Raw genomic sequence first — 27,294 nt, forward strand, 5'->3', positions numbered from 1 at the left:
TTTTATTTATTTTTTTCTCCTTGGCTCCCCTAATCTGTTCTTTCTCATGGCATCCAGTGTACATTCCTTTAGCTAAGCATCTTCTCCTCAGGTTCATGCTCCATCTCTGGACTCTACGTTCCCTTCCTAGCACAAAAACGGACCTGTCCTCTTTTCTCTTCCCTAGGAACATCACCTTCTGCTAGCAAATCTGATAAGCCAATAAGGATTTGAGATTACTAAGTGATAGCTCCTAAGGACTTACTCTTCTGATGAACGTATTTACATATTAACCATGGCTTTTATGTTCTTAAATACAGGTGATTAGTAGTTAAATATCCAAAGAGTATCAAGGGACAGGGAGGTGGTGGGGAGATATTTGAAGCAGAATGTAGACATGGCCTTCCTAGGGACCACCTGTAGGATAGGAAAGAAACTCCAGATGTATCTCAGAACTTCCCCTGCACCTAACCCCATAGGTAACTACCTATTCCAAACCACTCTCTTGGCTTCAGTTAAGCATAGTGGTCCTAAGAGATCTTTAGTAAATGATAAGCATAGACCAAAAAAAATACAGAAGATAAAACCAGAATCCAAGTAGTCATTTTTTTTTTTTCAAAATAGAGGATTCTTGGACTAAGATTATTTCTATTCCCAAAGGACCAATGACACTTGGCAGGCATCTTTCTTGCTAAGATAGACATGCCAGTCCCTTCCCAGCCTGCCCTTGCTATCTCCTAAGTGCCCCCCGTGCCCTTGCTGAAGGGGTGGGTGCAGGTTGGCATGATTGCATCAGCTGACCCTTCTCTCTCCTGGTCTGAGGTCACTGGACCTAAGGTGATCAATGACTCAAGGATGCCTTTCAGAAGAATTTGCATAAGAAAAAGGAAATAAAGACAGTTGAGGTTGAACACTGAAGTCACATGGCAGCATAGAGTTGATGTCATGGAAACTAAAAGCCATGGACAAATATATGTCAGATGGAAGGAATTCTATTAAAATAGCTAACATTTATTTGGTACTTACTATGTGCTGTGTCTTATTCTAATTTCTGAAAGTAACTTATTTCTTTAATTTTTTAACGTTTATTTATTTTTGAGAGAGAGAGAGAGAGCACTAGAGGGGGAAGGGCAGAGAGAGAGGGAGACACAGAATCTGAGCTGTCAGCACAGGCCCCAAGCTGCCAGCACAGAACTTGACGTGGGGCTCAAACCCACAAACTGTGAGATCATGACCCAAGCTGAAGTCAGATGCTTAATTGACGCCACCCAGGCACCCCAGAAACTAACTTATTTTATCGTTATGACAACTCATTTCATCTTCATAACCACCCTATAAGACAGGCATTGTTATCTCCATCATATAGATGTGAAACCTGAGACTCAGGGGTTTCAAATGATTTTTCTAAGGTCACACACACACACACACACACACACACAAGACTCACTAGAGTTTCAACCCAAGTAACTTGTGGTTCCCAAGAGAGTTCTAGATACTTCTAGACTAAGTTGTCCCTCTGAGCAAGAGCTGAGATCCTTAATGGACTGCCAACAAATAAAAAAAAAGATAGAGGACTCTTGCAACAAGGGGTAGGAAAGAGGTAGACTTGGAAAGTCATTTAGAAGTTTACTGTAATGGTTCACATGAGACATGATGAGGGGCGGGAAGATGGAGACAAATGTGGAGACATCCTTTTGGACATAAAGTAAATGAGAGCTAGTGATGAAGAAGTCATGGGAGAAAAAAGAGATTAAACACCATTAGGGGTTTCACAGCTCCAGTGACTAGGTGAATAAGGCTTATTAATTACACAAAATAGCTTTGAGCACTGATTATATGCCATGGAGGTGGCAGGGAAGAGAATGAAAGATGAAATCTCTGCCATAAGGAATTTCCCTTCTAGTGCAGGGTTCAGGTGATCAATAAACTCATCCATGAAGTGATTCCCATTGGTGACAGAAGGCCAAGTCAATCGTGCCAATGAAGACAATCACCACAAGGAGGGTAAAAGAGCTGCTTTGGATGGGATGGTTGGGGATGGCCCATTTGAAGGTAATGGGAAAATCCCAAAAAGAAGAGAAGCAGTGACGAATGTGAAGCTCTGAGGAAGACCTCACGGCAGGAGGATTTGCAAGGGTGGCAGTGCTATGAGAAGGAGAGAGGCAGGTGCATTGAAGGATCCCCAAGAAGGTCAGGGTGGCTGGAGTACCATGAGTGAAGGAGAATTGGCAGCACATGACATCATTGAGGGACACAGCAGCCATGTGGGCACTCCCCATCAGGTAATATGGGGGCTTGTAACCTTGGGTAGGAGTTGAGTAGCAGTACAGTGGAGGACTTGAGGTAGGAGAAGGACAGGACTTGACTTATATCGTGGAAGGATCGCTCTGGCTGCACTGGTGAGGGGCAGACCTCAGGAAGGTCCAAGTGGGATCAGGGAGACTGTTTAAGAGGCTACTGCAGAGATGAGTGTGGTTTGGGCCAGTTGCTGGGAGGTGTGACATTAGAATATACTTTCAAAGGGGAGCTGATGGAACTGATAAGTCCACTGGATATTGGGGAAATGGGGGCAGTCAAAAACAGGATGCCGAGTGAAATCAATGTTGGCTTTTAGATTATTTTTAAGTTTATTTATTCATTTTGAGAGAGAGACAGAGAGTGAGTGCACATGAGTGGGAGGTGGCAGAGAAAGAGAGGGAGAGAGAGAATCCCAAGCAGGCTCCAGGCTGTCAGTGCAGAGCCCAACATGGGGCTCAGTCCTATGAACCGTGAGATCATGACTTCAGCCGAAATCAAGAGTTGGATGCTCAACGAACTGAACCACCCAGGTGCCCCAGCTTTTAGATTTTTGAGCTAAGCAACCAAAGGAATGACAGTGCCACTCACTGAGTCAAGGAAGTAGTTTTAGGGGAAGAAAATCAAGATTTCCCTTTTGCTTATCAGATCTCTGAAGGGTAATGGATAATACCACCCCAAAATAATGCACTTTGGCATCAGGGTTATTTCGAGCTCAAAGCAAATGAGAAGAAGAAGATATAAGAAAAACTCTCTTTCCTCTCCTATTATATGCTTATAAACAGGACATACATTTACAAAGGTGCTCTTCCTCCCCCCTTCTACCAGGAAGGGCAGATTTAATCCCCAAGAGAACTTTAGACCCTATCAGCCTGGAGAAGTCACCAGATGAATCTAGGTAACAAACTTCACTAACCTTTATTTCCTCCTTTGGAAGTCTACAACTGCTCTCCTTTCCCATCATTTCTCCACAAATGTATTGTTCTTTGTTAAAGGTGTTACATAAACTGGAATTCTAAGCCACTTCAGGGAGTCCCCCATTTTTCTTCCTGGGTATCTCTTATGTGGACATAAGGTATATGTGTTAATAATGCCTTTGTTTTTCTCTTGTTAATCTTTTATTAAAAGAGTCTCAGCCAAGAATCAGAAGGGTAGAGGGAAAATTATCCCCCCTCCACTCCCCACTTCTAAGCAGTAGGCATTTGGATATGCCATGATACTTCTGAGAGAGGTGTGGGGTGGGAAACATCTATGTAAGTCACTGGAATATGGTTGGAAGTTCAAGTGTGGGAGGTGGATGAGTCCTGAATTAGATACAGAGAACAGCGCTTACATTGTTGCCTGGGTCATTCCAGCATTTAGAAGTCAGGAAGAGGAAGGAGTCCAGCATGGAGCTTAAGAAGGAAGCAGCCAGAGATGATGTTTCTGAGAGATGGGTAAGAGGAAATAGGGAAATTAAACACCAGAGAGAATAACAGCTAAATCTCGCATTAGATTGAAAGCATTCAGTGACAAAAACCTAACAATAGGATGATAACCAGAGCATAACTCTGCACAGCTATTATGCATGACCACACTTGTGAGTGTGAGATGCCCATTGTTCCACAGTGGATGTTTTGACAGGCATGAGGTCACACCAAAAAGGGAGTGGTTCCCCCACTTGCCACCATGCTTGCTCTTCTTGCCTGTATGGTCTATAGCTCCCTGGTGTGAACAATGAAACCTAAACTTTCCATCGTCCTACCTGGAATTCTCCAGCACGGAGGTGAGAAAAGGAAAGAAAAAATTGTTATTGAGGGCCGACCATGTGCCAGACATTATACTATGTACTTACGTATTTTATCCCATTGTTTCCCCTAATAATCCCAGAACGGAGTTATCGCTAACCTATATCTATGCATTAGGAGCTCTGTGCTCAGAGAAATTAAGCAAATTAATCTAAGGTCGAAAATTTTTCAGTGGCAGAGGCTGACATTAGCATCCATCACTCTGTCTCTTGGCCCAGTTTTATTTCCAACACATCATGTTACTTTTAAATGTACTCATCTCATAGGGCCCATTTTCTAGTATTTTTGCCTTGATGTAAGAGAAAGATAAAAATCTTCATTTATTAGCAGTACAGTGTGGAGTTTTGTTTTTCTACCCAAATCATACCTCAGGAGGTATTCACTAACCTGGAATAGGGCCTTTGGGTCTGGGATAATTTAGTGAGTAAGATATATAAAAATATGCCTTGTTAGATTAGGTTTGAGCCTCAATTTAATTATTTCTGCTAAAACCTTGAAGAACTGGGGAGCTGTCACCATAAACTACTCTCTTCCCCACTTCAGTGGTGTTCTTTGCCTCTTACCCCTGTGTTTTGATGGGAGTAGGTCTATTTTAAAGCAACCAACCTAGAATTTAACAAAGCCACAGTGTTCTGAGGGAAAGTGTTAATTTGGAAACTGAAGTTCATCTTGAAAAACTCTGAGTGATACTTCATAATAATTTGTCATAAAACAAAAATTGGAAGCCTCTTAAGAGGACTGTGAAATGAGATTTCCTTTTGCAACAAAGTGAGTGCCAAACAGTATCCAAGATTATTACACTGCGTGCCCGATGCTAGAGAAATAATAACATCTCCTCAGGTCATGGTCATGGTAAGAATGTGGGGACTCATGAGCGTGTTAATTAAATTCACTTATGTAAGTCTTTGAAATTCTGAAAGGCAAGGAAGGAGGCTAGAAATCCTCTAAGAAAGGTTTTCCACCTTGGAAATCATGTAAACACGTGCAGGATGGTCGTTTCAGTAAAAGCCTGGGTTGTGAGACTCCTTGAGGGAGAATGAAAGGCAGGGGATGAACCAGAAGCCAAACGCTGATAAGATGGTACATTTGGCTCCAAGATGGCAATGACCACCATATCTGATTTTTTTTTTTTTTGCTGCCTTATATTCTGACACACAGCAAGGATTCAGTAAATAGTTGTTGAAAGAATGAGGGAGGAAGGCAGTACTTTTGAGTAAGTATATTAATATATCTAAAAATAAATCCAATTCAGAGAGAAAAATGTAGCCTTTTCAAACCAATAGAAGCATTTGCACACTCAATAAAAAATAAAACTAGAGTTTCAAGTGCTATATCATATGGCTCACCTGTTTTGGGGCCTGAAGTGAATGGGGGCACCAACGCATCCAGTTTCCTATTTAGGGGCACGTCTCTGGTGAATGTCAGGATAGGGAAGGAAAGATTGCAAAAAGAACATGGAGACGAATTGCCCAGTTCTAAATGCAAATGGACCAAAAGACCTAAAGGGGATGTAGATCACATGACCCCACCTTTACCTCCATCACCAACACATCCTTTATTGGAGATACTAATCTCCTAAAATTATATTTAGAAATTATTACAGAATAAAGTAGAAATCTATTGAATATGAAAGACTTTAGGTAATGCCTTTTTACAGTTCAAAATCTAATTATTTCCAGCCCAGTTAAAGATTCCTTCTTAGGATTTTCAAAAATCACTTACCAAAATGAAATGGGGTATAGGGGCAGAAAAACCTTTCCTTTCAAAGAACCTGCTAGGTTCTTTGGCTGGTCTAATAACTAAATTGATATAAGACAGTGTAGGGGCCAAGGACAGTCTGCCCAAAACATACCACAATGGCATATTGATTATTTTGAATTGAAGCTACTTGGGAAAAAGCCCGTACAAGGTCACTCTGTCTATCTATCTGAAAGTGTGAAATAAATCTCCCATGTGGGTGGTGCCCTTTCTGTACTAAGCAATAAAAAGACATCCTTATCACCAGAGGTAGAAACTTTAAAGCCAAGAAAGCTATTGAAACAAACCTTATTACTTTTTTTACTATTCTGCTATCTCAGCCCAAATTCCACTTAGAATTCCTTACTAATTAATGCTCCCAAATATCTGTTTTTTTCCTTTGAATTAAAAATCCTATCAATTCCTCACAAATTTATAATCTCTTTGGTATAAAAACTGCTGGCCTTGGTCACTTCTTTGTCTCAATGTCACTATTGGGCCCTGTGCACATGTAATAAAACTTTTTTTTTCTCATGTTAATCTGTCTCATGTAAATTTAATTCTTAGTCCCCTGGAAGACCTTGAAGGGCAGAGGAAGAATTTTTTTCCCATACAACAGATTAATAGGAGAAAAACAAATTGAGTTTTATACATACAGAAACCCCATAAAAATATGAGACTCAAATATGTGACCAAAATGGGAAACTTTTGTATCTTTTAGACAAAACAAAAAGCAATAAATTTGTGAAGAATTGTCAAGACAAAGGGGTTTGGGCTTGGGGTAGTAAATTAGTGAAGTAATAAGATTTGTCCATATGGACTTCCTGGCCCCGAATTTCCTATTTCTGGTGAAAGGGATGCCCTCTTCCTTTCTGGTACAGGCAGGCTACTTTTCATGTGAGGAGTTACTTCTCAAATAACTTCAAATCAAAAGAATCAGTTTGCCAAAATGGCATTTTTGGGGGTGATATATTCTTTTCCTCTTCAGGAAAAAATTTGAAATTTATACTTAACCACCTCTCCTCATTTAGTTGCCCAGGCATGAACAGCGGCTTAACTTGGAAAGAACAAAAATGACGCAAGTAAGCATTTCAGAATTAAATTATTCTTCAGAACGAGATCATTTTATTTAATTTCACTTTTTTTTAAAGATGAGGTGTTGACAGTTGCCATCTTACTATTTTAATGTCGTTTCAGTTTTCATCACTGGTTTACAAAATACTGGGAGATAGTATTTAAAAATCGATCACTATTTCTCTATTCTAGGGCTGTAAATCATGTGCTAAATATGTGCCGAATCATCATTCCAATTGATGCTGCAGATAAATGTTAATATTTGATTTTGTTGGAGGAGGTAATTGAGAGGACATGACCTGAAGTTCACCTGTGAACCAGACACTGGCAATTGGAGGCTCCTCACCCCCTCCCCTGTCCTTGAAATGTATGTTCCGTCCACCATTCTCCCAGTGGGAGCTGATCCAAAGACAGCCTTAAGAGAGTAAGGTGTTGTTGAGATCATCTGGATGATATACCTGACTAAACCCTTTAAAAAGGCTCCTGGCAGGCGCCTTCTAGTCTCTAAGTTCCTTTGAATATTAAGCCTGCCACCTACCAATCTGGAGAGGTCTGCTCCTTTTTTCATCTCTCCTTGTCTTTTGCATATGAGGGACAGTTTATGAGCCAACAACTTCATGTCCAGCAATGAAGAAAGTTGTTTTTGATGCTGTTGGACCTGATGTGTTGTTGAAGTTCTCTGAATAACCTTTTGGGTCCCCTGGCTTGTCAAGATCTATTTTCTTGGGTTCAATTTCTATGCATCTTATTCTTTCCTACCTAACAAAAATCCTGGAGGAATTATCAGGTAGAATTCATAGCATTGGTTTGCCCACCTGGAAAAATGGCATTTTGGCAAGGCTTTTTCAAACCCAGGGCAAACTGATTGAATGGCGTTTTCTCAGGAACTTTGTAAGTGGCTCCCATCCCTATCAGTGTAAGATTCTATCTCAGGATGAATAAAACCCACATTCTATGGGCTCACTTTAGCAGCAGACAGGATGACTAGGATTGCTTTTATTAAAAAAAATGATAAAGTCTCATGACAGACAAGTATAGAATTGGGGGAGAGAGTTTTGAGCAGGAAGGCTTACCCAGAACGTCTAGGGCAGCTTTTTGGCAAAGAAATCCATAAAGATGGATGTGAAAGTGAGTGAATAAATCTATACTTTGATTTTAAAGCTCACGTCACACCCTGGTGACAAAAGATGACAGATTGGGGTCCCACAAGAAAATTCATCAACACTATCAACTTCCCTCATTTAACCAACATGCCACCTTGTTGAAAAGAAAAAAAAATACTGGATTGATGATTCTTTGAAGCCACACATTTTAAGTTGATGTGTTTCAGGAGAAGAAATACCAACTTCTGGCCAATGTTTGACTCTCCAATAATGCAGTGAGGTGTCAGGACCTTCATTACCTTAGTCCAGAGTGACCCTCTGGAGCACTAAAGCCAGTTAGGCCAACTATTTTCCACGATCCCCTCAAATACCACTATGGTGTTATCCACATCTCTAGATGGATTCAACTTGGACCAATATTCCCAAAGCTACTCTTCCTGAGTTTGAGCCCTGCATTGGGCTCCGCCCTGTCTGCTTGGGATTCCCGCCCCACCCCCTCACACACACACACACACACACACACACACACACACACACACACACTAAGTAAATAAATAAACTTAAAAAAAAATGTTCCATTCACTTAGTACCCTAGACTTTAATGAATGGTGCTTTACTATTTCAGGCCACAGATGTTTATAGACATAAAGTCATTGTTCGGTCTGGAAGGACGTACATTTATTCAAGCCTGACTTAGACTTATCTTTGCATGGGGCCTTTCCCTTCTTCAATCCAATTGAAATTGCGTTGATTTTTTTAAAAAGTTGAATGTATGCTCCCGAGCATGTCTATCTCTCACCATCCCTCTGGGGGCTGTCTCTACAGCTGGCAGCTGGGCTGAGAGCCAGGAGGGAAGAAAAGGGACTCTAATGTGGTTACAGTTGTTGCCCAAACCAAAGAGAAACAGTTCTTGCTTCTTGGATAGGTTAGCACTATGACAAAAACAAACAGTAGTGGTTTTGCTTGTTGGGAAAAAAAAAGATAAAATAAAGCAAACTAATATTTATCAGGGCAGAGGGTTGCTTTAGTGAAATGGGTCAATTTTAGTGAAATGGACCAAAGAACCCTTGTGCTGTTTACTTTTTTTTACTTACTACTGTTGAAGTACCGTGTGACCCCTTACATTTTATTTGTGCAGGTGACCCTTTATTGATAATCCTCTCTTTTTACTGGTAAGATACCACTTAAAAAAAGATAGTGTGATTGTGTAATGGAGGCTTTTTCCACACATAGCTAATGTGCTCATCTAGCAACATCTAATGAATGACAGTGGCTAAGTACAGGCGATATGAGTGAATTACTCAGCTCATCACTTGGCTGGCTTTTTAGTGCTTCGTCCATGCTTACCACATGCTCTGCTTACGTCATCAGGGAGATGTACCTTGGGAAGGGAAGTTACGGTGTTTTGAGTTAGCATGTGAATTTCAGAAGATTTGTGATCTCAGACTGTTAATCAGGTTGTAGGATAATAAAAGTACTTCTCAGTCTCAAAGTCAGAGGTGAATGAATGAAATAAGCTATAGGCCTCAGAATTTCTGATTTTTAACATTGGTCACTAAATCTACTGTTGCTACACATTCTATGACCTTGTTCATATATTCTTAAAATTCTTTAATGTTTATTTATTTTTGAGAGAGAGCGAGCCAGAGTATGAGCAGGGGAGGAGCATAGAGAGAGGGAGACACAAGAAGCAGGCTTCAGTCTCTGAGCTGTCAGCACGGAGCCCAATGGGGGCTCAAACCCATGAACCGTGAGATCATGACCTGAGCTGAAGTCAGACGCTTAACCACCTGAGTCACCCAGGCACCCCTGCCCCTGTTCATATTTTATCCCTCTCAACATTGTATTTGTAAAATATGGTGTCAAGAATATCACATTCTTTACATTATTTAGTCTTAGTTTGCAAATAGGTGTTATGATTGCTTGCTATGTACAGAATGCCCAGATCTTAACAGAATCCCAAAAGGACTTAGATACAAAATAGTTGTAAATTTCAACCCAGAAATTAATAAAACACATTCATTTAGCAGAAACATATTAAATATACTTTTTTCTTCTTTTCTCGTTTTCTTTTCTTTTCTCTTTTTAAATAGTTTATTTATGTGGACTTCTTTTATACCAGCCAGGAAAATCAGATGTTAGTCAAAGGGTTATAAATAATTACAAGGGTAAAAATAACTAACTAGGGAGAGCGGGGCAGAGGTGGTAGGAGAGAGAGAAACCACATAATAATCAGATTTTAAAACTGTGGCTTGATATGGCAGGTTCAACCAAACACGAACATTCAAGTTGAAAAACAGGGCTTTTCAGCATTTTTATTTCTATGCACTAATAGAAGGTTTCCAAATGATGCAATTACATGAGTAAGGCGCATGAGTAAGTTCCATTATTATCAAGGGCTAATATCTACCCTCAATTAACATGTGTAATTCTCTCAGGAAGTAATGTGCTCATCTTTGCCCTCGGATAATCAGGTCAATTTTGTGAATGAATATCTAAGGGCAATGTTTGAACCCTTATTTAAACTTTAATTGGAAAGGTATAATATGTAAAAAGGAAAAAGGAGTTAAGAAAGACATTAACAAATCAAAAGGTTCAGCTTTTGCTAAAAGAATTTTGATTGTGGAACTGCTGCATTAATTACATTTACACGATTATATGCTGACATATCAACTTGAAATGTTAAGCTATAAATTCACGAAGATTGAATAGTTATCTTCACTAAATCCCCCCTAAAGCACCATTCCCAAAATATCACAGCATTGTCAATATCTTGAAAAGATGTTGTTACAGTGTAGTGATTAGGAAATGGAACTAGAATGGAACCAGGTGCAAAGTATAAATTTAAATACAAAATCAACCTCAATTGCTCATGTTGATATGAAGCATTCTGGAAAATGTATTTGTCCTTGAAAAAAATAATTTATGTAGATCTCTGGGATTGGAAAATTCTACCTCTCTTTCAAATGTGCCTGAGTTTGAAATATTCCTTGAATATCTGAGTTTTCTGGTATAAATTATTCATGGTAAGATTAATAATTTATTATGTCTATAAATATTACTCATTCTAAATTAAGAAGCATTTTATTCTATCTGAATATTGCTTACATTTGAGGGGCTGAAAGGTGACACTTACCTGGTGATATGGTACATTAGAATCAGAACATCCACTTGAAAATTCAGTCTTCCAATTATCAAACCGAACTATTATGAAACCATTAAATAATGCTTGACACTTCAATTTTCATCTTGGCATTCTTTATCTTTAAATAGGCAGTTTTTTATTAGCTAAGTTTTCATTGTATTTATTCCATACGTGTGTCATTTTGATCAACAGACATTATCTCTAACATTCGCTCATTCTAATTTTTTCTTTCTAGGGGAATAATTAGATCTTTTCCAGGAGAATAGATTTTTTTCTTCTCATGTATCTTCTCTGCTAAAACTTTCTTGAAATGGGACTTTCAGAAAAAAGTTTTTTTCTAAGTGTTTTAAAGTGTATTCTTTTAAAATAAATGTAAACATAACAAGACAGATCATATTAAAGTATTATTTTGGGGGTGCCCAGGTGGCTCAGTCGGTTAAGTGTCAGACTCTTGGTTTGGGCGCAGGTCATGATCTCATGGTTTATGAGATCGAGCCCTATGTTCAGCTCTGCACTGACAGCATGGAGGCTGCTTGGAATTCTCAGTCTCCCTCTCTCTCTGCCCCTTCCCCAGTCATGCTCGCTCGCCCACGCTCTCTCTCTCTCAAAATGAATAAATATACATTAAATATGATTTTTATACAATATGTATCTTTTATTAGACACAAGTGATCTGGTATTTGTAAAAACACGAGAAAACCATCCAATAGATCTGAAGTAGGAAATTAAACAGAATCATTAATGTGCCATGAATCAGAAGGCTTATCCAATTGTGCTAGGGATAAATCACATAATTAAATGGTTTATATACCTGTGATTAGCACAAGGGTGCCAGATGAAGGCATTGAGGTAGCTCTCTTATTTCCATTCTATAAGTCTAATCTTCTGGGAATGAGAAGAAAACTAATATGGTCCCTCAGTCATGGTCTAATGCATTCATTAGATGTACTGTCCCAGGAGAAACATTTATGATCCCAGCACTCTTTATAGTGGTTCCCCTCACCCCTTATTTTGGGCAGAAAACAAATCACAGTAGCAAATTATTACTTTTGTCTTTGTTCTTAAATAAAATCACACTAAGATCTGATTGTAACTTTTACATTTATTAGAACAAAGGGAGCATATGCGCTTGCCTTTTGGGTTTGAACACTGACTAATTTCTATATTGGGGCAGGTAGTCTAAGTGCAGTAGCAAACAACTCACAAATCTCAGATATTTAACGATAAAAATGTAGGTGCACCTCGATGGCTCAGCTGATTAAGCATCCAACTCTTGATCTTGGCTCAGGTCATGATCTCACGGTTATGAGATCGAGCCCTGATTTGGGCTCTGCACTGACAGCATGGAGCCTGCTTGGGATTCCCTTTCTCCCTCTCTCTTTGTCCCTCCCTTGCGTGCTCTCTCTCTCTCTCTCTCAAAATAAATAAATAAACTTTTAAAAAATAATTTCTTTTTAGAGAGAACCCCCAACATCATTTTAACAGGCTTTATGGACTTTTCATGCCATGGTACTATTATTAAAACTTACGAAATACTGATTTTCCTCACAAAGTTGTAGATTGTTTTATTTATTTGTGCCAGTCTGTAAACCTCTTTTGTTCTGAACATAATGTACCCTTTAACAGTAAAAATCCAAGAGTCTGATTGATGTTTTAATAGTACACTTGAGAAAGTTTGATCTTGTAAACAATTCTGTTTTCAGTTGCGACTCATTGAAAGCAGGTCTATTTGACATAATCCTGAAAGAGAATTGATGTTACTCACAGAAAAGTGAATTACATGGATGCAAATTACTATGATAAAGATGCATGCAAGTTACTGTAAAATTATATTTTTAATATAGCTTTTCAGTTTAATGTGATTTTTTTTCTTATAAAGAATCAACTCATTTGTACAGTGAATTAATATTGTGGTTTTTATACATATTTATTTGCATGTTTATTTTTTACCTTTATTATAAATCATTTGCAGTGATTTTTAAAATGATAATGCTGGTGAAGGTGTGAATTGTAGATTTCTCCTGCTTGTTGATGAGTGCAAATGTAAGGTGTTACAGTTTTTATGGAGGACAGTTTGACAACTATATGTAAAAAGCTAAAAACATGCCCACACACTTTCAGCCCATTAATAGCTGAATTTGGAAAAATTACGAATAGTCTAACATCGGATAGACTAGATGAATTATAGAACACTTGTACATTGGAACACTAGGTATTGTACATTAGGTTGCTGTATAGTTATTTAAATAATTATGCAGATTATGTGCATGTACGTGTAAAACTATAAGATCTCCATGATATATCACTAAGTGATAATATCGGAATCAGTATGTGTAAGCACATACACATATCCCACATCCAGCACATCCACAACTATCACTAAAATAGTAATAGTTCTAACTAAACTAAAGTTTTTTGGATGACTATATTATTTTTACTTTATCCAATTTTTATAATTTTCCCATGATGGACTTGGGTTATTTATATAAAGCAAAATGAACAAATAAATATTTTAGGAAGAAAAAGAAACCTTTTATAAAATCACTTGTTTGATATCCCTTTGCAAACAAAGCTTCCAAAGATGTATGTTCTCAGTCAATAATTAGTTGTATATTATTTTCACATTGTCAGATGAACTTTTCTTATACAGTGGTTGTGCTTTATAGAAAGTGATTTTGACATCATAAAATGTTCCCCCACCTATGCTCATGTATTTCCTGAATTGTGAATTATTCAATTTGTCCGTCATTCTATGCAATAAATGATCTTTGAATGGGGATGTCCTGATTGCACCTGTCCTGGGTGATATCCTCCTTTAAGGAGAAATCTTTGATAAAGAGAAGGTTAGGAGGATCTCAGTCTAAGTGGTGGGTCTTTCTTCTTAGCGCTGATTCTTCCTGGTCTTCTAAGAATATCCAGTCTTTCTCACCTCCTAACATAAAATTTCAAATGTGGAGATTGTGATCTTGCCATATGACTTGAAAATTGAATCCTGGCCCACTATAAATACTCAATAGATGTTTTGGAATAATTATATATTCAGTAGTTTTTTGACAGAGATGACCCACATGTTAAAATAATCAGGGATTGTATTAGCCCTGTTAGCCCCTGAGAGATCTGCTCCAAAGGGTGGAATCCCTTTGACGGCCATAGTCTTTCTATAGACAAAAGGCTTCTGAGGCTGGAAGAGCTTTATGTGAGCCGGGGAAGGTGTATGAGTCAGAGTTCTTTCAGTTGCAAGTGGTGTAGTCTAATGAAACCACCTCAAGCAAAAACATTTAGGGGGCCTCATCTAACCAGGAAATCCAGCCAGGATCACACTTCAGTGATAGTTGCCTCCACTGGCTCAAATGACATCACTAATACTCTCTCTATGCATCTCTGGGCTTGGGTTACTTCTCTCACAAATCAGGTGGCCTTCTTCCAGGTAGCCAGGGTATTAACTAGTAGCCCCAGCTTTGAAAATCCAATAAAAATGGGATTATTTTTCCTAAGGATCTAGTGATTCTAGGATTTTATTGGCCCTACCTGGGTATCTCATCCACTACCCCAGGTCAATCACTATTGACTAGCAAAAGACCACCTAAGTCACTTTCCCGTCACTGTGGCTATAGGGAGCATGAGAAACAACTCCACAAGAGCCACATGGAAAGGGAAGCATTTACTCATCTAAGAATGTAATACAGGGCTATTCAGAACAACACATTTCCAGCACCCAGAGCACTGCTGACACATTGTAAGCGCTCAAAAGTATTAACTGAATGAATGAATATTCCTTACATAAGGGGAATGGAGAAATGAATTAGCATTTATGTGTTAGGCACTATAGCAAAAGTTACAGAGTTTTCTTTCTTTCTTTCTTTCTTTCTTTCTTTCTTTCTTTCTTTCTTTCTTTCTTTCCACTTTCCTTCTTCCTTTCTTTCTCTCATTGAAGAGACAAGTATCCTCAAGTTCAGAGCATTATCTTGTTCCTAGTACACAGATAATGAGTGAAAAAGCTGAATTGTTAGGCATTAAATCTGGCTTTTCATAGGTTTTGTTCTCTGCCTTCTTGGTATACCCTTTTTGAAAAAAATTTTTGTTTTGAGAGAGAGAGAGAGAGAGAGAGAGCATGCATGTGCACGTGTGAGCAGGGGAGGGACAGAAAGAGAAGAAGAAAGAGGGTCCCAAGCAGGCTCCATACTGTCAGCACAGAGTCTCATGCGAGGCTTGATCCCATGAACCATGAGATCATGACCAGAACAGAAATCAAGAGTCAAACGCTCTACTGACAGAGTAACCCAAGCACCCCAGTGTAACATCTCTGTGGATGTTTTTCCACTTCAGTAAGTTCAGTGTCCATATATCATGCCAACTGTCTTATTTTTTCTCTGGAAAGATCTTTCTCCTGATCTCCATTTCCTTATATCCATCTGACTTTGGACATGCTTGCTTTGACACCTTAAGCACAATAAGTCCCTCACTAAACTTCTCATTCCCCATTCTTCTTAGTCCATAATCATGATGCCTGGGTACCACTGGCAAATACCGTTTCTAAACACAGAAGCTTGAGAACCATCCTGATTCCTTCTCATCCTTGATAGCTGTGTCATCCTCTGCCATATCACATCAGTTCTATCTTACAAATATCTTCCAAATGCATCCTTTCCCCTTTGTCTCCATTATCATCATTTTAGTTGGATTATAGCAAATGATGTCTCCTAATTGACTTCATCTAATTGAATCCCTAGATTTTGCAGCCAAAATGGCATTCTAAAATACAGATCTGATCTTCTCTATCTTCCCCCAAATCCGTACCAATGGCGACTTTTTGTTGCCCACTGATGCAAGTCCTTAGTGTGCTGGCATACACGATATATGTCTATAGTGCCTAACTCCATCTCACCCTGCCTACCTGTCACTCTTCCCAATTCTGAATACAGTTCTCAGGCATATGTAGCCCTCGTTTTATATCTCACTGTCTTCCACCTCCTCCTCCAACTCTTTGGTAAGCTCTTTTCTTGTCTCTCATCTCAGCGTACTCTGAGATTCAGCTTAGGTGTTTTCCCTTTTGGGAAGCCTTCCCTCACCTCTCAACTCCAGGCTTGAGAGATTGGGTGTATGGGATTCCTGTGCTCCTGTAACATTCTGTGCTTGCTGAAGCAAACCCATTTCACGCCGTTGGGTATGATGTTTTACTTTGTCTCTCCTGTTGTATTGAACATGTTGGAGCAGAGATTGCAACTTTTATCCCTGTATTCTTATGGAATCAGCCATATTTGGAACATATGGCCTTATAATATTAGTCATACGTATAAGAGAATGGACTGAAATTCAGAGTCATTTTCACCATTTTTTTTTTTAATGTTTTTATTTTATTTTTGAGAGAGACAGAGACAGAATGAGAGTGCGTTATGGGCAGAGAGAGAGGGAGACACAGAATCCGAAGCAGGTTCCAGGCTCTGAACCATCAGCACAGAGCCTGATGCAGGGCTCGAACTCACAAGCCGTGAGATCATGACCTGAGCCCAAGTCAGGCGCTCAACCCACTGAGCCACCCGGGCTCCCCTCAACGGGTTTTTTGAGATACAATCCATGCACCAGACAACCCACCTATTTCAATCATACCATTCAATGGTTTTTAATATATTGACACGATTGTGTAATCATTGTCGCAATCAATTTTAGAACATTTCAATCACCCCAGAAACCCTGTTTCCTTGAGTGTTCGTTCCTCATTTGCTACCAAACCCCCAAGCCCTAGACCATCACTAATATACTTTTCTGTCTCTATCGCTTTTCTTCTTTTGGACATTTCATACAAATGGAATCATACAACATGTGGTATTTTGCGACTGACTTCTTTCACTTTTCCAGATGTTTTCAAGATTCATCCATGTTGTGGCCTAGCTCAGTGCTTCATTCCCAGACTGACACGAATTCGCAGAGTACTGTCCAACTCCCTAGAGCCTTAAGCTGTGCTTAATTTCTGCTCAGCAAAACATTTAATGTTTACATCTCATTTCAGTCTTTTCAAGATCTCACTTTTGATCTCCTCTTGTCTTAAAAGTATTTTTTTGTGGTGGGTCTGTTGTATGTAGTTAATTTTTAAATTTAAACTTAATTTCTGGATTCAGCCTGCTGTATAATCATTCTCTGAATTTTTGTAATTGTCCAGTCTCCTAGCTTCATAAGCTTAGTATTAAAAAATTATTAACGACTTGGGACAGTGTTTTGGTAACTTTTCAACTCTTTTATAGTGAAACATTGGCTTTCTAACTGGATAAGAAAAATCTACTGTGGACATCTTCAAATTCCAAGTTAGTGTTGGCACAGTTTAACTGGCCTGATCTTTCCACCTGGGTGGAAAGAAAGCAACATCTTTTTTTTTTTTTTCCAGCGCACAGAACTATTTCTGATTATATAAGCAAACTTACCAAAGATTATTTTGAGATGAACAGTTACTCTGGAATTTAACTAACAACAAAAACTAACTTCTGTTGCTATTATGACAATCTAATTTAGGGAAAAAAAAAGGGTAATTTTATATTATTTTTTTAATGTTTATTTTTGAGAGAGAGAGAGAGAGAGAGAGAGAGAGAGAGAGAGAGAGCAGGGAAGGGGCAGAGAGAGAGGGAGACACAGAATCTGGAGCAGGCTCCAGGCTCTGAGCTGTCAGCACAGAGCCCGACACGGGTCTCGAACTCATGAACCATGAGACTATGACCTGGGCCGAAGTCAGATGCTTAACTGACTGAGCCACTCAGGCGCCCAGGTTATTTTATATTATTTATGCCTCTTCGAATTGCAATTTGATGTAGACTTAGCTTCTTATTCATTTGCCTTGTAAGATGAATAAAACATGAAATATCTGTCCTATCAATGTGAAGAAATAGACTTATGTGAACATGCTGGTGTGCATGTATGCATGTGCCTATGTGTGCATGTATGCATGTGTGTGCATAAATGTGCATGCATGTGCATGTGTGTGCACGTGTGTGTGTGCATGTATTTTAACAAGTGATGAGTTCTTGATACCGTAGAAATACAGAGCTTGGATAGAAAAAAAATCAAGAGGAAATGAACTTATTTGTAACCAATACTGATTTTTAACTAGATCTTAGCTTGTTACCCTTCAATGTTTCTAAAGAGGAAATCAATAAATTGCCAAAGAGTAAAGACAAGAACATTGTTTTTAAAATACTAATCAATTCTGGGGTGCCTGGGTGGCTCAGTTGGTTGGGCCTCCAACTTCAGCTCAGATCATGATCTCACGGTTCATGAGTTCAAGCCCCACATCAGGCTCTGTGCTGACAGCTCAGAGCCTGGAGCCTGCTTCAGGTTCTGTGTGTATCTCTCTCTGCCTCTACTCTTCTCGTGCTCTGTCTCTGTCTGTCAAAAATAAATAAACATTAAAAAAAATCAGCAATTCTTTTTGATTCTATACTTTTGATTCAAGGTCACCATAAACAGCACATTTTAATTTATATAAATATGATTGAGTCAATATGCGTTAGGTATATCCACGGTTGATACATCCACAGTTGTATAGTGAAGATAGTTGATTTCTAGGTCACTTTTGAACTTGTTGAGATAAACATTATAGGAAAGTGAAAAGCAAACATTTTTATAAACATTCATTGCTGTTCTTTTTTTTTTAATTAAAAAAATTAAACTTAAACCTAAAAAAGTTTATTTATTTTGAGAGAGACAGCAATAATAGTGCAAGTTTGAGCGGGCTCAGAGAGAGAGGAGAGAGAATCCCAAACAGGCTCCATGCTGCCAGTGCAGAGCCCAATACTGGACCCAAACCCATGAGGCTATGAGATCATGACTCTCTAGGACTAATCAACCGCAGACCAATTTCTTTCTCTATCAGTTGCAATTCCTCATATTTTATATAAATGGAAGCATACAATATTTCGTTTTTTTGCAGATGGCTTCTTTCACTTGGCCTAATTTTCTTGAAATGTATTACTGTTGTAGTATGTGTCAGTGGTTAATTTCTTTTTATTGCTGAACAGTATTCCTTTGTGCAAATCTATCATAATTTGTCTACTGTTTTACCAGTTGATGGGTATTTCACTTGTTTCCCCTTTTGGCTTATTGTGAAGAATGCTGCTTTGAACATTCACTCACCTTTGTGTGAATGTGTGTCTTTATTTCTCTTGGACAAATTCCCTGGGGTGGAATTTCTGGGTTGCATGGTTAATTTTATGCTTAACTATTTAAGAAACTGCCAAACATTTTCAAAATTAGTTTTGTACTATCTTGCACTCTCACCACCAGTGCATGAGGGTCCCGGTTTATCAACATGTTTGCCAGCATTTAGTATTTTCTGATTTTATGCTACAGCCATTCTGATGGGTGTGTGATAGTGTCATGTTGGGGTAGAATTTGCATTTCTCTATCCACTAATCATGGTGAGCGTCTTTTAAAAAAATTTTTTTTTAACGTTTATTTATTTTTGAGACAGAGAGAGACAGAGCATGAACAGGGGAGGGGCAGAGAGAGAGGGAGACACAGAATCTGAAACAGGCTCCAGGCTCTGAGCTTTCAGCACAGAGCCCGACGTGGGGCTTGAACTCATGGTCGGACCATGAGATCATGACCTGAGCCGAAGTGGGACGCCTGACTGAGCCACACAGGTGCCCCTGTGAGCGTCTTTATTATATGCTTATCAACCACTTAGGTAACTTCTTTGTGAAGTGATTATTCAAATCTTTGGCTCATTTTAAAATCTGGTGGTTTGTTTTGTTATTATTTTGTTATTTATATACTCTGAATATAAGTCTTTCATCAATCAGTATATGATTTGCAGACATTTTCTTCCAATCTGTGGCTTGTATTTTTTTTTTAATGTTATCTATTAGTTTTTCTTTTCTAGGTCATGCTTTTAGTTCTGTATCTTTGCTTAACTCAAGGTCACAAAGATTCTTTGTTTTCTTCCAGAACTTGTGTAGTTTCACTCATACATTTAAATCTGTGATCCATTTTAAGTTATTATTATTTTGTGTATGTATGAGTGAAGGACTAAGTATTTGTGGATATCCAATTGTCTCAACACCATTTGTTGAAAAAACTAATGTCTCCCCCATTGCATTATCTTGATACATTTGTTAAATATAAACTGACCACCATGAACATAAAGTGACTATCCATTCTGTTATCTATGCCTCTTCTTACACCAATATGACATTGTCTTGATTACTGTAAGATTATAGTAAGATTGAAAGCAAATAAAGGTCTGCATTTTGTTCTACTTTTTAAAAAATTGTTTTGTCTATTCTAGATCCTTTGAATTTTCATTTAAATTGTTGGATCTAATTGTCAATTCCTCTAAAAAAGGGTTCTTGGATTTTGATAGGGGTTGTGTTGAATTTAGAGATCAATTTGAAGAGAATTGATACAGAATTGATATATACTGATAGTATGAGTCTTCCAATCCATAAACATGCAGTGTCTTCTCTTTCTTTGAGAGTTTCCTTAATGATCTCAGCAAAGTTTTGTGCTTTTCAGTGTACCAATCCTACGACCATTTTGTTAAATTTATTTAAATATTTTATTATTTTTGATCCTACTGTGAATAAAATTGTTTTCTTGAATTAGTTTTGGATGTTTGAGATGCTAGTGTATAGAAATACAATATTTTAGTAGGTTTATCTTGTATCTTGTGAACTTACTAAACTCATTTATTAGTTCTAGTAGGCTTTTGTGGATTCTTCGGTGTTTTCTACATTAGGATTATGTTATATGTGCATAAAACCTGTTTTACATCTTTCTTTTCAATCTAGATGACTTTAATTTTTTTTTCTTATCATAGTGGTTATACATTCCAGTATAATGTGAAACAGGAATAACAAGAAGGCATCATTACCTTATTATTGCCTTGGACAAGCATTCAAGCTCTTACAATTTAGCATAAAGTTACCTGTGGGTTTTACCAGGTAATCTTTATCAGGTGAAACAAGTTCCCTCCTATTCCTGATTTTTGACAGGTTTTTTTTCATCAATGTGTATTAGATTTTTAAAAGTGAGTTTTCTGCATCTAGTGAAATGATTGTTGCTTTTGTCCTTTATGTATTTTGTCCTTTGTGTAATGTATTAGTTGATTTTCACAAAACCATTTTGTGTTTATGGGATAAGCCGAACTAGGTCATGGTATATGACCCTTTTTGTGTGTTATTGGATAATATGTGCTAATATTTTATTAAGGGTATTTGTATAAGTGTGAGTAATATTCATTCATGGTTTATTTGTTATGTTTTATCCAGCTTTCCTATCAGGATAAGACTAGCCTCATATATTAAATGTGAAAAGATTCCTTCTTCCTTTGCTTTCTGAAAGAGTTTGTGAGGTATTGTTATTATTTGTTATTTACATATTTGATAGAATTTACTAGTGAAGCCACCTGGGCCTGGATTTTCCTTTGTGGGAAAATTTTCAGTTACTAACTTAATATCTTTACTTGTTAACTCTACTCACATATTCTGTTTCTTCTTGAGTTCATTTTGGTAATTTGCATTTTGTTTTTATGAATTTTTGCATTTCCTCTATATTCTCCACTTGTTTGCCTAACATTGTTCCTAATATTTCCATAAATCCTCATAATTTCGGTAGGGTCAATAGTGATGTCCCCTATATCATACCTGGTTTTAGAAATTTGCATTTCATCTCTATGTTTCTTCATCAGTTTATTTAAACTAAGGTTTCATCAATTTTATTTTATCTTTTTATAGAATCAATCTTTAGTTTCATTCATTTGTCTCTGTTCAATTTCTGGTTTCATTTCATTGATTTCTCTTATTTTCTCTCTTCTCCTTGCTTTGGGGTTAGCTTGCTTTTGTTTTCCTAGCTTCTTTTTTTTTTTTTTAAGTTTATTTAGTTTGAGAGAGAGAGAGCATGTGCACATGCATTCATGTGAGTGAGGAAGGGGCAGAGAGAGAGGGGGAGAGAGAATCCCAAATAGGCTCTACACTGTCAGCATGGAGTCTGACATAGGGCTCTATCTCATGAACCTGTGAGATTATGAACTGAGCCAAAATCAGGAGTTAGAAACTTAACCAACCAAGCCACCCAGGCACCCCTTGTTTTCCTAGTTTCTTAAGATAGAGTCTTATTGATTTAAGACCTTCCTTATTTTCTTGAGTAGGCTTTTAAAGCTATAAATTTCCCTTTAATCACTGCTTTAACTTCATTTCATAAATTTTATATTGTGTTTTCATTTTAATTTAGTTTAAAATATTTTCTAATTTCTTTGCAATTTTTTTGACCCATGTGTTTTCCAGAAGAGTGCTGTTATATGTTATATTCCAAACATTTGGTGAGTTCTTAGTTCATTCTGTTGTTGATTTCTAATTTAATTCTCTTGTTTTTGGAAAACATATTTTATATGATTTTAATTCTTTGAAATTTATTGCTTTGTGGGCTGGTATATGGTATATTCTGGAGAATGTTCAATGTGGCATTTGAAAAAAAATGTATTTGTAGTCATTGCGTTAAGTGTTCTATATATGTCAGTTATGTTGTTTAAGTCAGCTGTATCTTTGCTGATTTCTGCCAAGTTGTTTTATTTATTTTTAAGCCTGATTTCCTAAAGGTTGCCAAATGTCTGCATAGCTGGTTGTCAGCCAGTGATTAGATAGGGGTGTGTTCAAGTACCTCAAGACAGTAAGGCTTCTGTCCTCTGCCAGTGCAGTTACCTGTGGGCACGGGAGCACGTTAAAAGTTCAGTCTGTTTTCAAGCATGCCCAGCTTTTACTTTTCCTCAGGTTCTTTTCTGTTTCCTCGGTACGTTTGTGTAACTTTAGGGTAAGCCAGAAATTTGTGGATAACTTGGTACCTCTTTGGTTTCCACTGTGTAGGCTGCTTTATCTAGGTGTAGACTTGCCCCAACTATATCTAAAACAGCAAGGTAATGGAGTCATTGGTCCTGTTTGCTTACCCACTGTCAAGATTGTAACTTTTGCTGACAAGAACCCTGGGCATAGGCATCTTCCGCCACTCTAAGTTGAGTGAGCCCCTACTGACCAGTGCAGCAAAGCTCCTGGTCCTCGAGGCTCAGTCTGCTGTGGCAGATACTCCATGCTGACTAACCGCGGGTTTGATGGGGAGCTGTAGGTATGAGTGCTGGAGACCCCCACTAACTCACCTGAAGTTCAGCAGTTCCTCAAGCAAAAACTCTTTTCAGATTGCTATACATCTTTGGTCAATTTCTACCACACTGAAATGATTATTTTGTTAATTTTTCTCAGCTTTATAGTTGCTCTTCGGGAGAGGATCTGCTGACCTCTTTCTTCAGCCATGGCCAGAAGTCAGAGAGTGCTCTTTAATTTGGAAGATAAAACATGAGCAGGGAAAAGGCAGGATTTTCTCGCCCTCTAACCTCTTAGAGCTGTTGCAAGGGGTAGTGTGTTGACAGCAGGAACAGTGTTCACCGGAAATTAAGGAGAGCGCGGATGGAAAAATCAAAATGATGAATTCAAGATCGCACAACTATGTGAAGTGTAGGTGCATGAAGGATACAAAGAGATTCTACTGATGTATAATTCATGGCCCTCTATGTAAATGGCTATGCAAAAGACTTGGAAAAGGCAGGGAAGGGATACTTGCAAATGATAGTGTTCCTAAGCTGTCACTTGCATGACTAGTTCTTGTCAATTGGGAAAGAGAAAACATCCCCAAAGCCTGACTCTTACAGATTTTATATTCCGGGCACAGAAGCCTGTGACCTTGGGTTCCCTCCCTGTTATAGTTTTCTGTGTGACTCTTTCTATATCTTTCAAATGGGGATATGATAATATTAGTAGAGGTGATGTCAGGCTGCGTAAAGTTAATGTTAGTAAAGCATTTTTAAGATCCTGGAAAAAAATAGGTCTCGGGGTATATACTTCAGAGGATGTGGTATTTAAACTGGCATTTTTAGATGCTTCTCAGCTTCTAATGATGTGGGTTTATTTCAATATCTGAAATAAATGTCTCAAACCCTTACCACAACTTTTGTCCAAAAAAAGGAAATACTATTTAGTAGAATTAAAACGTATGCCACATCTATAGCTAGTATAAAAATACGCATCTATCGTTTATTGGTTTGTTTAGAAACTGAAACAAAATAGAGGGACCAAAATAAATGTAGTACGGTGTGAGTGTGGGGCTCCGGAGATGGGTGTGATGAAGGACAGAGCGAGGTTCTCAGCTTTGCTAACTGTATCCCTTCTGGCCCTCACCTAAAGGAATCAAGTCTTTTATAATGTTTCATGAGCTCTAAAGGGTACCTTTGACCTGGAGTGAACTTCAGTGAAATTCTTCTCTCTGATGTTACTCCCTTCCCAGATGAAAAATATAATTACTTAGAGGTAGAAATTCTCTTGAGGATGTGGCTTTGGGTGAAGGACAAATGAGAAAGGCAGTTTTCTTTGTAGGAGGAAGGACATTTGAAAGATTGCATGTATATAGACATATAAAGAGATTTACTACAAGGAATTGGCTCGTGTGATTATAAAGCCTGAGAAGTCCAAGATCTGCTGTTAATACACCGATGGGGGAGCTGATGGTGTACGTTCATTCTAAGTCTGAGTCCCAAAGCAGGGCAAGACTGATGTACTAGTTCAGAGACAGGCAGAGAGAATGAATTCTTTCTCTTTTATTCTATTCAGGTCTTCAATGGATTGGAGAAGCCTATCCACATTGGCAAGGACAGTCTGCTTTATTGAATGACTCAAATATTAATTTCATCCAAAAACACCTTCACAGACAAACCCCAAAATAGTATTTATCTAAGTATCCAGGAACCCTGTGACCCTGTCAAATTGACACATAATATTAATTACCACACTATTTCCTGAGTTTCAAGGGATCCCCCTTAGAGACAGTCATAGCCAGATAATTTTCTGACCAATCCAGTATGGGTACCTCTCATAGATTGTAGGCTGTGGACACCTACCAAGCCATGGAGATTCTATTAATCATCCATTGCTGTATAACAAATTACAAAAAAGTTAAGAAGCCTAAAACAACACACATTTATTATCTCATTGTCTGTAGGTTGGGAGTCCTGTCATAGCTTACTGGGTCCTCTGCTTCTGGGTCTCCTGCAGGGCTATAGTCAAGATGTCAGCCATAACTTGGGCCTCATCTTAAGAGTTCACAGGGGAAAGAACTTCTTCCATGCCTACCTGGTGATTGGTAAGATTTGTTGCTTCAGGTTGTTGCACAAGGGCTTTAATTCCTTGCTTTTTGTTGCCTTTGGCCACCAATTTGTTGCCTTGTGTCCTTTCCAACACGACCTCTTGCTTCACTAAACCATGTAAGCAAAGAAGGCAATAGAGAGAGTCTGCTAGAAGACAGAGATCATAGTTTTATGTCACTGAATTGTGGAAGTGACATCCATTACCTTTGTATTATTCCATTTGTTGGAAGGAAGTCACAAATCCCATTCACAGTCAAGAACAGGAGATAAGTCAAGGGCATGAATACGAGGAGGAGGGTCATTGGGAGACATCTTAGACTCTGATCCTGTGATATTATGATTTATAATAAGAAATACATATTTGAGGGGCGCCTGGGTGGCTCAGTCGGTTAAGCATCCAACTTCCGCTCAGGTCACGATCTCACAGTCTGTGAGTTCAGGCCCCGCGTCGGGCTCTGTGCTGACAGCTTGGAGCCTGGAGCCTGCTTCAGATTCTGTGTCTCCCTCTCTCTGACCCTCCCCTGTTTATGCTCTGTCTTTCTCTGTCTCAAAAATAAATATTGAAAAAAAATTTTTAAAAATACATATTTGATCACCTCTTCCAGTGTTGGGACACAGTTCCCCAAACTCTTGGAATTTCCCAAGTGATAAGAGAGGTAAAGGTATCTTTTGTTATACGTCACAAAGCCCTGTCAACCACACATCTTCTGTAAATAAGATGACTTTTGGAAACTCCCTAAAGATGGGGGCTGGCTGCCCTGGGAAGCAAACAGGTAATTAGGTAGTTGGAACTTTCAGCCTCCAAATTTCAGGGAGGGAAGAGGGGAGATTGAGTCCAATCACTGATAGTTGATGAATTTAATCAATCGTGCCTATGTAATGAAGCCTCTATAGAAATCCCTAAAATATGGGGCTCAGAGAGCTTCCAGCGTGATGAACATATTGATGTGCTAGGCAGGTGGCACACCCAGAGGGGGTGGGGAAGCCCCAAACCTCCAAACCCCTTCCCTATACCTTCCCCAATGCATGCCTTCCACCTCACTGTTCGTGAGTTACATCCTTGGGTAATACGTTGGCAGTAGCAACTGAACTAAGTTCCGTGAGCCATTCTAGCAAATCATCAAACCTAAGGAGGAGGTTGTGGCAATCTCTGATTTATAACAGTTTGGTCTGAAGCACAGGTGACAACCTGGACTTGCAATTAGTGTTGAAGTGGGGGCTTGGGGGTGGGCGAAGTCCTATAGGACTGAGCCTTTAACCTGTGGGTTCTAGGCTAACTCCAGGTAGGTAGTGTTAGGATTGAGTTACGTTTATTGGACACCCAGTTGGTGTCTGCTGAAGAGTTGAAGAATTCTTGGTGTGAGAAAACCCCTACACATTTGAAGAGCAGAGGTAGGAAGTCATATTAGAGTAGAGGGGAAACACAGGAGAGTTTTTTCTCTCAAACTCCCACAGGGCGTCAGGAAAGGAAAATTGCTCTGCTTCCACCTGGTGCCTCTGCAACTCGTGAAGTGTGTTTTGTGTTTCTGGCAGCTTCTCCCATCTGCCACAGGCTGGGAAGCCTCCCATTCCAGCTCCTCTTGACCTTGTTGTCTTGCTTGGCTTCTCCCTTCTGCTTCTGTCGATTAGCTCACTCCCTCATCTCAAAGTAAACCCTTTGCAGTAAACAGTGCAGACTGTTGGTGATTTTTCTCTGTTTTGCACAAAGGAACAGATCAGTGTCAAGTTCTGTGCTCACAGGGGGAGTGGGAGTGGTGACACTGTGTCTGTTCTGACCTCAGGCCTCCCTCTTCTGATGGGGGGGAAGGCTCTGTGTCAGGGTATCTCTTCTGACTCTCTCAGGTTACCTGGGAAAGGGGGCCTAGATTTTGTTCTCAGGTGCAAATCTGTAACTCTGGTCTTCTGAATTCCCGCTTGTACTGCCTGGAGGGCTCCATCACCCTACCCACACTTTTTGAAACTCCTCTCGGGGGCATCTTTCTCATATCACAGCAGCTAGGTGTCCTC

Source organism: Acinonyx jubatus, chromosome D2 (genome assembly GCF_027475565.1).
Source record: "Acinonyx jubatus isolate Ajub_Pintada_27869175 chromosome D2, VMU_Ajub_asm_v1.0, whole genome shotgun sequence".
Taxonomy (NCBI): Eukaryota; Metazoa; Chordata; class Mammalia; order Carnivora; family Felidae; genus Acinonyx; species Acinonyx jubatus.